Genomic DNA, 14,713 nt, shown 5'->3' with positions numbered 1-14,713 from the left:
GAGCCACCATGCCCGGCTAATTTTTTGTGCTTTTAATAGAGACGGGGTTTCACCGTGTTAGCCAGGATGGTCTCGATCTCCTAACCTCGTGATCCACTCGCCTCGGCCTCCCAAAGTGCTGGGATTACAGGTGTGAGCAACCACGCCCGGCCAGGAGCTACTTCTTAATGTTAGTTTCAGAAATACAGTATATACGATATAGCAACTCCCCTCTCCCACTGTTCCTAACCCTAAGCAAGCTTTAAAAAAATCACAACTTAGATTAGAAACCATCTGAGAAGACATGGGTCAAACATTATACAGAAAAGAAACTGAGGTCCTGAAAGATTACGTGATCTGGTCAAAGTCATGTCAGTAATTGTGGACTAGTTTGTGTCAAATTGCACATTAGTCATCTATGTATAATTTACCATTTCTACAAAATTGGATGACCTGCAAAGTTTATGTCCTAAATTAATAATTTCCAAAGTATAGTATGAGTCTCATATAAGTACGTAAATAAGTGCCCCACCAGAAACCATGTGAGGGCCCTGCAGACCTCTCCCTGACAACAATGGCTCTAGAACCTAAAAGGAAAGAAAGTGTGTACAGAGGAGAACTTTGCACAACCAAAAAACTGAAGCCAGCAATTGGGAGTAACACTACCCATCGCTCTTCGTGGCTTGCATTCACTACCACTGCCCTCCACCAATCCTAAGTGAAGAAATTCAAGCCAATTTCTTTTGAGAGTTTTGACAATAACAAAATAACCGAAGACATCTTAGCAGCAAAACCAAATTTTGGAACCATTTTCTGAGATTTATGTATATCTTTAAGTAAGTCTTTCTCACAGGTAATTTTTCCGATTTCTCTACGCAGATTTTTCATCTTGTTAAAAGTTGCTGCTGTTCTCCACCTAAGGCAAAGCCATTAAAATGCAGTTCAAATCAGGACACATTCCCTTTCCAGCTGAAATTAAACAACAGAGACATAAGCAAATTTCTAGACAAAATACGGGTAAATATCTTCCCCCAAAAAATGTAAAGACATTCTGCAAATGAGGATTGTTGATCCGTCATTATACATGGACCAGAAATTGATTTACAGCCAGGAAGTCTAAGATTGGGGATTTACTCTATGCAGTCTTATCCACTTAAATTTCTCATTTCTCTTTACAAAAAGAAAATTATCTTAAAACATCTATGACCTTTGTAAGAATTTAAAGTGAAAAAATTAGGAAAACACCTGACAAAACCAAGACTCATTAAAGTATTATTACTAAGAATTCCCACATGCTAAAATGCCAGGAACTATACAATTCCGTTTCAGACACTTGCAAATTATATAATTTCATTCTGCTGAGAATATTAATTACATAAATATGCTCTTTACTTTTAAGCAGGGGTAACCTGCCCCCGTCTTTCTAAGTTATATTAGGGAATGAGGATTAGCGTTTTTGCAGGGTGACAGTTTAACGAGCAGTCATAACTCCCTAGAGGGGAAGTATACTCTGAATTTACCATCAGGTAATACACAGCTGCTGGGAAAAAGGAGCAAAAGGACTGCCTGACTCCCCAGAGACAGCTGTCCTACGACAACATCTTTCAAGCCGCTGGGAGGTGGAGAACGTGCTCAAGGGATGGGCTTCTGATGGCTCAAGGACCCCTCTGGAGACCTGAGTCCCAGGTTGCAGAAAAAGACCACATCAAGTAGGACTGAAGAAAGCACAGAACCAAAGTAGTAGAACACTTAAGAGACGACAGGAATCTAAGAAACCACTAGTCTTACCTCTTTGTTAAAATCAAAAAAACTCCGCCAAAGTCCCACCAGAAGTTTAGGGACTTTTCCCTCCCCTCTTCATAACACCAGTGGTTAGATCCTCGGCTTTGGAGGAAGACCTGATTTGTGGTTTTGTCACTTTTTAGATGACCTTCAGCATATTATTTAACTTCAATTTCCTCATCTATAAAATGTGGGAAATAGGATAACTACTACATAGTTGTTCTGAGGATAAAACAAAATAATAAAGTATTTAGACCAGAAACTGTAACAAACTACAAGAAAAAAAAATAAAGGAAAAACTACGTGACATTGATCTTAGCGATAATGTTTTGAATATGACCCCAAAAGTGCAGGCAACAAAAGTAAAAGTAGACAAATGGAATTACATCAAAATAAAAAGCTCTGCACAACAAAGGAAATAACAGTGTATACAGACAGCCCACAGATCAGGAGAAAACATCTGCAAGCTATACATTCAAAATATACAAGTTCAAATACCTCAATAGTGAGAAAACAAAAAAAATTCAATTAAAAAATAGGCAAGGGACTTGAATAGACATTTCTCAAAAGAACACATACAAATGACCACCAGACATGAAAAGAATGCTTAATATTGCAAAGAATTATGGAAATACAAATTAAAATCACAATGAGATATCACCTTACACCTGTCAGAGTGGCTATTATCATCAAGTTTGATGAGGATGCGGAGAAAGGGGAAAACTTGTACACTGTTAATGGAATGTAAATTAGTACAGCCGCTATGGAAAGCTGTATGGAGATTTCTCAAAAAACTAAAAATAGAATTACCATATGATCCAGCAATCCCACTGCAGGGTATTTGCCAAAATACCCAGAGTGATTTACCAAAGATTTGAAATCACTTTGTCAAGGAGATATTTGCATTCCCATGTTCACTGCAGCACTATTCACAATAACCAAGTTATGGAATTAGCCCGTGTTCATCGATAAATGAATGGATACAGAAGACTATTCCACCTTAAAAAAAAGAAGAAAATTCTGTCATTTTTGACAACATGGATTGTGTTAGAGAACATTATGCTAAGTGAAATAAGCCAGGCACAGAAAGACAAATATCACATATTCCCACTTACGAAATCATGTTCACTTGTGAAATCTAAAACAATCAAACTCATAGAAGCAGAGAGTAGAGTGATGGTTACAGAGGCTGTGGGATGGGGAAGTGGGGAGATGATGATTAAAAGGGTCCAAAATTTCAGGGAAGAGAAATGTGTTTAATTTTTATTCCACAGTATGGTGAATATAGCTAATAGAGTGTGTTATATTTCATAATTGTTAAAAGTAAATTTCAAATGTTCTCATCATAAAAAGGCTAGATATTTGAAATGATAGATATGTTCATTAGGCTGAGTTAATTATTCTGCATTGTATTCATAAATCATAACATCACTTTGTACCCATAAATGCATGCTGTTATAAATTATCAAATTATAATTTTAAAAATTAAATAAAGTGTTTAGGACAATGCCTGGCATATTTTAAACACTCAAAAATATTTGCTGTAAAAATAGTCCTTGTTAGACCTCTACCTATGAAACCATATCACAGTTGTTGGGTTTTTTTTTTTTTGTTTGTTTGTTTTAGTTAAGCTCTCATTCATTTTTAAGAAAAATTCTAGGTCTTATAACTCCTCATTAAATCTATCCTACAGCTCCTCTTCATGTCCAATTACTTCATTGATGAGCTCTGCTTTAGAATGCTGATTAACTGCTTTCTAGTTTTTCATAATTCCTTGTCATGATGTTTTCTTTTCCTAAAATCACCACAACTGAAAGAGAGGTAAGATATCAACACACACACACACACACACACACACACAAATTACATCATTTCCTCTTCAAGGATTACAGTATTCCCAGCTCCAATAATATGGTCCAGAAAATCCCCATGGTTAAATTTGTTTAAGCTGATGGGAACTAAAGTAACTAAAGAAACCACAAAAGCCCTAATATTTTTGCACCCACTAAAAATAATCCACTGGAGCACACCATAGTATCTTCTCTAAACTACTAACAGCACAGTATAGTATAAATACTACAGAATCTACCGAGCAACACTGTAGCAATGAGTAACACACAGTTAATTTCTACTTCCTATCCCTTGCTTGCTAGAAGACTTTCTTACTTACAAAGATCTTTTTCCTAAGTCCCCTCCATCCACATATTCAATACTTTTCTGATTCTATGATCTAGAGATTTTGACTTCTAGTTCCAAGATATAAGGAACTCAAGATATTGAGTAACTTGAAAGTTTAAGATGAAAAAAAAGTTTAGAGCATCACTATTGGCAATGCTTTATTGGATAATTATTGGATCCTGTGGGTTCTTCTGGACATTGTAGGACATTTAGCAACATCTCTGGCCTAAACACGCTGAAATACCATAGACCCTCTCCAAGTTGTGACAATCAAAAATCACTCTAGACATTACCAAATGTTCCCAAAGAGCCCAGATCATTCCTGATTGAAAACCACTATTTTAGAATGACTTGAAAGTTACAAAGTTTTCCACAGGAACTGAAGTGAAGAACCTGCAACACCTGAGTATTGTAAAATTGCAAATGCTGGTTGAGGAGGGGGATTGGGCAGCTGTGGGACCCCCATCTCTTTTTCTCCAGCAAAAGGAAACTGAAAACACAGGAAACAGGGTGCAAGCACTGGCTACTGCGGGAGCATCCAACACAGCAGAACACACTGACATGAACCCATAGTCTCTACCTCCAAGTATTCCAATCTCTTTCCCTAGAAACACACAGTAGAACAACTCAAATCCACAAGTATGTTTCTTCACCTTCATTTCTCTGCCTGAAGGCTTTAATCTTAACATGCCTACTCTAAAATCCACTTTACCTTTTTCTTTTCCCAAATCCCTATTTCTTCTTTTTAAAATTATGCCCAAAAGAAGTGATTTGAAATTCCCACACACCTAAGAAAACAATTCTCATCACTGAAGGACAGACTCACATTATTTAACATGTGCTAGAATGCTTCATAGGCTGGGAGAAATGACTTTACCATTCAAGGACCTGAACTTTTTAGAATTTCCATTTGTATCATAATTATGTTTTTATTCAGATGGATTTATAGTCCATATATCCATTTCAGACTCAAGGCAATTTGACTGTGTAACCTGGACAGATCTCTTAATTTTTAAAATCATCTTAATCATGTGTAAGTGTATACAGTGGTGTTAAGTATATTCACATCATCGTGCAACAGATCTCTCAGCTCTTTTTCATCTTGCAAAAGTATTAACAAAGCTCTAAATCCATTAAAGAACAACCCCCTCCCAATTTTCCCCTCCCCTTGGCCCCTGGCAACAACTATTCTACTTTTTGTTTCTATGAATTTGACTATCTCATGTAAGTGGAACGATATAGTATTTGTCTTTTTGCCACTAGCTTATTTTCACTTAACATAATATCCTCCAGGCTAATTCATGTTGTGTGTCAGACTTTCCTTCCTTTTTGAGGCTGATAATATTATATAGATATATAGATATCACATATTGATTATCCTTCTGCTGATGAACCCTTGGCTTGCTTCCACCTCTTGGCTATTGCGAATATGCTGCTATGAACACTAGTGTGTAAATATGTCTTCAAGACTCTGTTTTCAATTCTTTTGGGTCTATACCAAAACTGGCATTGCTGGATCATATGATAACTCTATTTTTAAATTTTTGAGGAGCTACCATACTGTTTTCTCTTGCTCAAATCCTTTCACCCTTTGGAATCTGGATTTTCTTGCCTGCCAAATTATCATTTTCACAAATGAGGTTAAATGAGATGATCTCTAGGAAACATCTTGGCTTGAATAGTACCCCTGGAGAGAACCTCAGCCACCAGGCCAGCATGCCCCCTTCTCTGTATGATCAAGTCTTTGCAATGGAAAAACTTCTGATCCTTATTCTCCAAAACCATTTTCAATATAGATCTTACATTTGTCTGTCACCAAACTCCCAATTCACTGCTAACATTTCTAGATTGTCTTTAAAGAAAAAAGCAGAGCCAAATGTGTAGATTTGTTTGCTTTTCCCCCACCAAGGGACCTTAGAAGGTGAGCTCACCTAGAGTAGCATGGCTTGCAGACTCACCTCTGACATCAAGAGTTCCACCAAAAAGAAGCAACTCAACTGCACAGAGCCTTCTGAGTCAGGAGAAGACAGGCACTTCTTTTGGTGAATATCAAAATAGATACCATTCATCTCAGGTCATTTCTCTCACTGAAGTTATCAGTGATCATATCACCCAACTGTGAAATTCTAAGAAATAGCCATAGTTTATGAAATACCCAAAACTGACATCTACTTTCACAAACTCAGTAAGATATTTTTCCTAATGAAGCAGAACTGCAATTAGCCCCTGATTTTACCAACAGTGGCTCCAACCCCAAATCCAGAGAGACTTCTTGCCACTGAAAAGGGCCAAATATCTCTGGTCTTTCGATCCTTGCTGCTCAAAATGTGGCCCCTGGATTAGCAGCAATGGACTCCCCTGGGAGCATATTAGAAACACAAACTTTCAGATCCAAGCCAGATTTATAGAAACAGAATCTGCATCTTGACAAGATCCCCTGAGAGTCTTACACACATTCAGGTTTCAGAAGGACTGTTTCAGACCACATAGATAACAGAATTCATAGCAATGTGAGAGGAGAGATCAATAAAACCCTGTTTGAAAACTCTACCATAAATGCTAGTAAAAAGGCTGCTCTCTGTTATTTGTGGGCGGGCTGAATCAATCAATGTGCACCCCCTGTCTTTTTCACAGCGAGGCAGTAAAACCCTTTGCTTTGCAGTTAGACCCTGAAATGGGTTTGCTTCTCAGCATGGTAGATGAATTTGTCTTAGAGGCCAAAAATGACCACCACACAGCTGATCAAAACTCAATCATTGCTGTCGTACAGAAGACATATCTGTGGCACAAATTAACTGTCTCAAACACACACAAAACTCCTGAGCATCCTAACAAGAAGCTGATGCTATGTGGTCCTCCACTCATGGCATCACATCGTTCAGGGTGATCCTCTGTGTGTCCTGGAATCATCCCCTCAAATTCCTCAACCATCATTCAGACTCATATTAGTTTTCAGTGGAGATTATTTTTTATTTATTCATGATTTGCACAGACGCTACTTCCAAAAAGGATTTGTTGTGGTTTACAAAGGTAAACACATTGTAAACAAGACAAGCAAAATTAAAGCAGCATTTTAAAATGGGTTACGAGTCTTAGGAGACAATGTGTATTCCCACTCTCAATGTCTCCTTTCTCACCTTCTCTCTGCCTCCACTGCTCCTCCTCGGGAAGGGAGAAAGGGGTTAATGTGACTGATGAATTTGAAATAAACCAGGCATGCTCAGCGCAGCTCCTCTTTTTTGCCTCTTGGGAGTAAGTATGCACGCAGGGTGTGAAACTTTAATCCTGCTCCTTCCTGGCATAAGTCCCACCTAGACACCACCGCCACCCCCTACTCCACATGGGAGACCCCAGGCAGCCACACTGCTTGGGTCCAGCATTGCCCATGGCTAGATGGGCGAGTCTATTTATTTCTGCTCTTATTAGAAGTCCACTTGCACAAAGATGTGAGCTACATTCTGCAACCTCACTTCAATCAGTTTTAAAAGTGATATTTTGGCCTCCTTGTGCTCCCTTTGTCATATTTATCAATTAAGTCAGAAATCAAGGTGGGGAAAGAGGTGCTATTTACTGAGCCTCTTTAAAATCCCAACCAGAAGAATCAGAAAAACTAATGCTACATGGTGCTTAGGATACTTGCTAATACTGGTCAGGAAAAAACAGTTCTGGGCCAGGAGCAGTGGCTCATGCCTGTAATCCTAGCACTTTGGGAGGCCGAGGCGGGCAGATCACCTGAGGTCAGGAGTTGGAGACTAGCCTGGACAACATGGCAAAACCCAGTCTCTACTAAAAATACAAAAATTAGCCAGGCATGGTGGCAGGCACTTGTAGTCCCAAATACTCAGGGAGACTGAGGCAGGAGAATCACTTGAATCCGGGAGGTGGAGGTTGCGGTCAGCCAAGATTGTGCTACTGAACTCCAGCCTGGGTGACAGAGCAAGACTCCACCTCAAAAACGAAACGAAACCAAAAAAAACAGTTCTGAATTTTCTGCCTTCTAGGGCAACCATGTGAGCATGACTGGTGTGGTGGATATGACGGGAGCCATTCCGCACTCACTCCACCCTTCCTCTCACCTGTCTTCCTCTCCCATATAGCCTGGAAAATCTAAAATCTACCCTTTCAAAATCATGTTAACTGGAATAGGCTGGGGGACTCCGTTTGGCCAATAGGACATCCTCTAGAGGAAGCAGGTACTGCCTCCTCCACTTTTCCCTTCTTCTGTGGGAACAGGTGTGTGATACCTGAGACACAGCAGTCGTCACTAAGAACAGCCCAGGAGGAAGAGAGGAGGGACCTGGCAGCACTCAAGGCTGTACCAGCCCCTGACTGCCCACTCCAGCTGGCTTCTAACTCAAGACAAAGAAGCCCCTAACTTGTCAAATCACTGGTACACATGGTTATGTGGTTCCAGAGAACACTAACTGAAAGATACATATATGTATCTTTCATTGTATATATCACTACAAATAAATTTATATAGATATTGATCTGTAGATTGCTCTATATAACATTACGGAAATACTGCCCAAGATTGTTCCATAGGCTGGTCACAGTGGCTCACACTTGTAATGCCAGCACTTTAGGAGCTCAGGGAAGAGGATTGCTGTGGTCAGGAGTTCTAGACTAGTCTGAGCAACATAACGAGACCTTGTCTCTACAAAAAAAGTATTTAAAAAAATTAATAAAGTTTAAAAAAATATTTTTCCATACAATATTTCTCATATTCAGAGAAAAAAATCAAAAAGAGCAAAATATATATATACATATATTAAAATCATATATGTGTATATGGACATATATACACATATATAATGTTTATATTACCACAAAATCTTGAAGAAATACAACTCAACTAATTTGAAGCTCACTCTACTTTTAGAAGACTAAAGAAATGTTTAAAAAAAATTAGCTGGGCATGGTGGCACACCTCTGTAATCCCAGCTACTCGGGAAGCTGAGGCAGGAGACTCGCTTGAACCTGGGAGGCGGAGGTTGCAGTGAGCTGATATCAGCCCACTGTACTCTAGCCTGGGTGACAAAATGAGACTCCGTCTCAAAAAACAAAATAAAATTTGAAAACTGAAGAACAGGAAGAGGATGAAGAAGAGGAAGAGGAAGAAAGAGGAGGAGGAGGAGGAACAGGAGGAGGAGAAAGAGAAGGAGAAGGAGAAGGGCCAGAATAGGCCAGGGGCGGTGACTCATGCCTGTAATCCCAGCACTTTGGGAGGCTGAGGAGGGCAGATCACTTCAGGCCAGGAGTTCAAGATCAGCCTGGGCAACATAGCAAAACCCCGTATTTACAAAAATACAAAAATTAGCCATGCATGGTGGTGCACACATGTAGTCCCACCTACTCAGGGAGGCTGAGGTGGGAGGAATATCCAGGTGGGAGGCTGAGCCCAAGGAACTTGAGGCTATAGTGAGCCATAATTACACCACTGCACTCCAGCCTGGGCAATAGAGTGAGACCCTGAAAAAAAAAAAAAAAAAGAAAGAAAGAAAAGAAAAACAATATGGCCAGGTGCAGTGGCTCATGCCTATAATCCCAGCATTTTGGGACCCCAAGGTGGGTGGGTCAAATGTGGTCAGGAGCTGGAGACCAGCCTGGGCAACATGGCAAAACCTGTCTCCACTAAAAATACAAAACTTAGCGAGGCATGGTGGCGGGCGCCTGTAATCCCAGCTACTTGGGAGTCTGAGGCAGGAGAATCACTTGAACCAGGGAAGCAGAGTTTGCAGTTAGGCAAGATACTGCCACTGCACTCCAGCCCGGGGGAACAGAGCAAGACTCTATCTTAAAATAAAGTAAAATAAAATAAAATAGAAAATTAAAACTAAAAGTTATAATAATTACTTCCAAGTATGTCCCAGGATCTGTCCTTGTTCACCATACATCCTGCCACAGCCCACGTGGACAAATGTAGACCCACAGTGGTGAAATGGCACACCACAAGCCCCTCAAACTTCAAAGGAGCTTTTACTATGTTATACTAGGTGCAAATATGCATTACTTAAATGTTCACATATTAAAGAAAGATGATCATCAAATGTTGGCATGCAGAAAGTTCTCATGATAAAACTTTGAGTCCTGAGAAAATTTAATTAATCAGGTTATAACGTTACTAAAACACTGATCAAAATGTTCCTGTTCAATGTTTCCCAGGAGTGCTCTCCTACACAATGTTTTAGTTTCCCATGCAATGTTTCCTTTCTTTTTTCCAATTATAGAAAAGATATGTTTAAGGGTTTTCATACTTGGAAAGAGCAAACTCTCTCTCACTCCACTCTCTGCCCACACCTAGGATAAGTTTGAATTCTACTTTGTCAGAGCACCGTCCCTTACAGTTTGCAGAACACTGGCACACACAGAATCCCACTTGGTCTTCAAAATGTTACAGCGAGAGAAACAAATGTGCTAATCCCCACGTGGAAACAGAGGCTGGGAGAAGCCAAGGGGTTTGTCTGAAGTCCCATGATCAGTTGTTGGTAGAGAGGGACTAATATACAATTTTTTTGCCTCTTTATCTGGTGCTCTTTCTAAGGCATGGGGCCAGTTCTAGCCCCTGTCTTCTCTGTCATGTGAAGTCAGGGCTGGCAGTTAATGGGACACACCAGGGAGGTGGAAGAGCCAGCACTACCCTGCTTAACTGATGGCTGAACCATGCCAATCATTATTGATCCTGAATATCACCCAATCAGAGTTGTGGCTTTGTCTTCTAGAAATGCATCCTTTTCTTCCTTTTCCTACCTGGTTTGCCATTCCTACTCTTTTCCATGTCAAATCACAAATTTCTTGCCCCCAAAGAATCACATTTTCTCTCTCTCCTTATATGTAAGATATAATTACAAATTATGGTCTAGTTGCTAACCTTGCTTCTTCTTAATACCTACAAAGCTTTCTCTATGCTCCTAGTCAATACTAAGCCTCTCTCCTTGCAGAAGCTAAGGCATTTAGTGGTTATAAATACTGCTGTATCTCATCTATGACCACATCTCTTCTACAGTTAAAACTGCCAGAATGTTAACATAGAATTTCAAAAGATTAAGATATACAATTACATTCCATTTCAATGGTTTGTACGTTGCTGCAGATGTTTGTTTCTGCTCGTAATTACTAACCTACTACCTGATTTTTTTCTTTCCTCTGAGGTTATAATGAGAAGTTAGAAAGACGGACAGGAAGATTAAGAAAGGGGTGGGTGGTGAAAAATGTAATACAGAAGAACAGCTTTGTGAAAAATAAGAAAGATTTTAACCTGTTATTTATTGGGAAGTGTCTCACATCATAATTGGTCAACACTGCTCATGTTCTAAGGGTGCAATGGTCTCTAATTTGTACGGAGGTAGTCTATCAAACCTACTTTAAAAGGTTTAGGGAATAATCTTATTTTGATCATGTTTTGATGACTTTAAGGCAATTCTGCATTCTGCGTTCTGCGCTGTTGGAAAACTCTGCTGAATGTGGACACATCCTTTGGTTTCAGTTGGTTCTCAGGGCTTCTTGCCAAAGAGCCATGCACTGTAGAAGGAAGCTCAAGGGCCCTGGGGTCAGAAAGGCATGGGGTTGAGGCCCTTAGTAAGTCACTTAAACTCTCTGAGCCTGTTTCCTCATCTGTAACATAGGGAAAATAATCTCCATCTCGTAAGGTCATTGAGAACATTAAGTGAAATAATATATGTAAGATTTCTGATTCTCAAACTACTGTAGCTCCTACTGGGATCCATTTAATAGAAAGCAGAATTCTCCTAGGTTTCTTAAGGGATGTGTCCTAATGCAGTTTGCATTCATCAATTTTTTTCAAAAAAAAAAAAAAAGCAATTTAATCAATATCTTTAAAAAAGACAAGGGCCGGGTGCGGTGGCTCACTCCTGTAATTCCAGCACTTTGGGAGGCCGAAGTGGGTGGATCACAAAATCAGGTGATTGAGACCAACCTGGCTAACATGATGAAACCTCGTCTCTACTAAGAATACAAAAAAAATTAGCCGGGTGTGGTGGCAGCGCCTGTAGTCCCAGCTACTCGGGAGGCTGAGGCAGGAGCATGGCGCGAACCCAGGAGGTGGAGCTTGCAGTGAGCCAAGATCGCGCCACTGCACTCCGGCCTGGGCCACAGAGTAAGAGTCCATCTCAAAAAAAAAGAAGAAGAAGAAAGAAAAAGAAAAAGAAAAGAAGGAGGAAAACAAGTGAATACTCTTTCTATTCCTTTCCTTCCCTTGCACACGTCACTTTACACTCCTACCTTGCACTGGCAGTATTGCTTTACACTAAAAACAGCTCAAATGCTGAGACTGTGTCTCACTTCTGGTCTTCCCAAAACTAGCAGAGTACCTAGCACGGAATATGCGCTTCATATGCACTTGCTATTTTTCTTCTTGATGGGCAACCACTACCAGAAAAGTTAAATCTCAGGGCTGTTGTTAGTGGATGTTCTCCGTTTCGATAGGGTTCTGCCTGTGATTTTGACAAAGTAAGTCTGCAATGATGCTACTGAAAATGGGATGAAAGGGAGATCCAAGTTTTCAAAGTAAATAGAGGCAAAGAGCAGCAAGAAAATGAAAAACAACTGGGACATTTACATGGAGTCCAGGTATCACTCTACAGATTGATTATTATTTTCAAAGTGATAAATGAATCTGTACAGTGGAAAGACTCACCAATCACTCATTCAACCAAATGATTAAACTTAACATCACTAATGAACAGCAAGGTGCATGTAACATAAAACACCCAGCATTGCCTCTGACATAGTCAGACCAACAATATTTTGTCTGAATTTAATCAAGCCTCTAGATTGATCTTCTAGTGTACAAGAAATATAGGGAATGGAGGATCAAGGTAAGTCACACCATGAGGAAATGATCATCTAGAATGTGGAACATTAGGCTTGCCCCTTCAAAAAGTCTCTGCCATGGAAAAAGAAAAAGCTGAGGCACAGTTCTGGACTATAGAAGGCTAAAGTGGCTAACAGCCAAATGCAATGCGTGAATGAATCTTGATTAGTTCCTCATTTAAAAAAAAATATTATTATTAGCCCGGGAAACATGATGAAACTGTGTCTTCACAAAAAATTAGCTGGGCATGGTGGCACACGTCTATAGTCTCAGCTACTTGAGAGGCTGAAGTGGGAGGATTGCCTGAGTTTGGGAGGCAGAAGTTGCAGTGAGCTGAGATTGTGCCACTGCACTCCAGCCTGGGTGAAAGAAAGACCCTGTCTCGATCAATCAATATAAAAGACTTTCAGAGGACAATTGAGGAAATTTGAATAGGCCTGAATATTTAATGATATTAGGGAATGATTATGAACTCTCTTAGGATGTCGATGTTCCTTCAGTTATGTAAAAGAATACCCTCATTTTTAGAAGATGCCCTAGCAGTGTCTGCAATTACTTTTAGAGGGCTTAGCCTCCCATCATCCCCCAAAATATATTTCTATACATACATATACTCACGCACAGGTTGATAAAGCAAGCATGACAAAATAAGCAATCATTGGGTCTACATGGTAGGTATACTGGTGCTTATTGTACTATTGTTTCAACTTTTCTGTGTGTTTAAAATTTTGTCTTAATAAACGTTAGAAAACATGAAGGCAAGGTAATAAGCAAGCTATTCTTCTCTACCCAGAAAGGAAATTCCTTTCTCTTGCAGGTAGTAATAAAAATAAGTTATAAAACTCTTTTTCTGACCCATTGAACCAGTTAGTGGGGATTACTGAGGACTCAAACACCCCTCTATAACAGCTTCTGGGGACAGTAACTATACCGAGGACAAAGCATAGCCCTCTTATATTGGATATCATTTACGCTGTCCTTTGAAATCTTACTATTCCAAATCAAGGGTCCTATCAGCACATCGCTAATAAACTGCTAAATATAGCTAGTATTTGTTTATTTACCATTTTAATTTTTTTAGGAGATGGGGTCTCACTACGTTTCCCAGGCTGGTCTCACGCCCCTGGGTTCAAGCAGTCCTCCTGCCTCAGCCTCCTCAGTAGCTTGGACTACAGGCACACACCACCACACCCGGCTTCCATTTCAGTTTTTTTCAGTAAAGGAAAATGCTTTAGCTTGTTTAGGTTGCACTCCAGCAGAGAAAAACAAAAATCTCATCTGGTACGACAGCCATTGATCCTTCTTATGGGTTTAAACCCATCCCTTGGAAGTTCAGTTTTGAAGAACCAGCTACTACAGGGAAGGGCTGACAACCTCGAATGTCTAGGATATAAATTTTCATACCCTCCACAACTGCTGCCTGGCCTAACAGGAGCCCCCTGTACTTAACTCAAGCACCCCGTCCACTGATGCTGACTTATGCAAGTCAGCACAACAAATCCCAGAGCCACAGCTTTTCCGAAAAATAGGAATGGATTCTTCTCCCAAGTTCATACAATTGAGGGTTTTTGACAGCAATAAAAATAGCTTTGGATAAACCTTATAACCTGTGGTGTTGCTTCTTCATAAAGATAAGCCAGTCATTTGACATTATTCAAATTTTTGTTGTTGTTTTTAGACAGTGGTGCAGGTGACATAAAAAAAAAAAAAAAAAAAAAAAAAAAAAAAAAAAAAAAAAAACCAGGTATGAATCCCAGCACTTTGGGAGACCGAGGAGGGTGGATCACCTGAAGTCAAGAGTTCAAGACCAGCCTGACCAACATGGTGGAACCCCATCTCTACAAAAATACAAAATTTGGCCAGGCATGATGGGTACCTGTGATCCCAGCTACTCAGGAGGCTGAGGCAGGAGAATCGCTTGAACCCGGGAGGCAGAGGTTG

The 14,713-nt window shown here is 39.9% G+C and overlaps 1 protein-coding gene across 2 annotated transcripts in view; it reads right to left on the bottom strand.

Annotated features, from left to right (window-relative positions):
* SLCO5A1 (solute carrier organic anion transporter family member 5A1) overlaps window positions 1-14,713 on the bottom strand; it is a 160,974-nt gene that overhangs the window by 142,397 nt on the left and 3,864 nt on the right. The window lies entirely within an intron of this gene.

Source organism: Rhinopithecus roxellana, chromosome 9 (genome assembly GCF_007565055.1).
Source record: "Rhinopithecus roxellana isolate Shanxi Qingling chromosome 9, ASM756505v1, whole genome shotgun sequence".
NCBI classification, from domain to species: domain Eukaryota; kingdom Metazoa; phylum Chordata; class Mammalia; order Primates; family Cercopithecidae; genus Rhinopithecus; species Rhinopithecus roxellana.
This window is presented reverse-complemented; position numbering and strand designations above follow the sequence as displayed.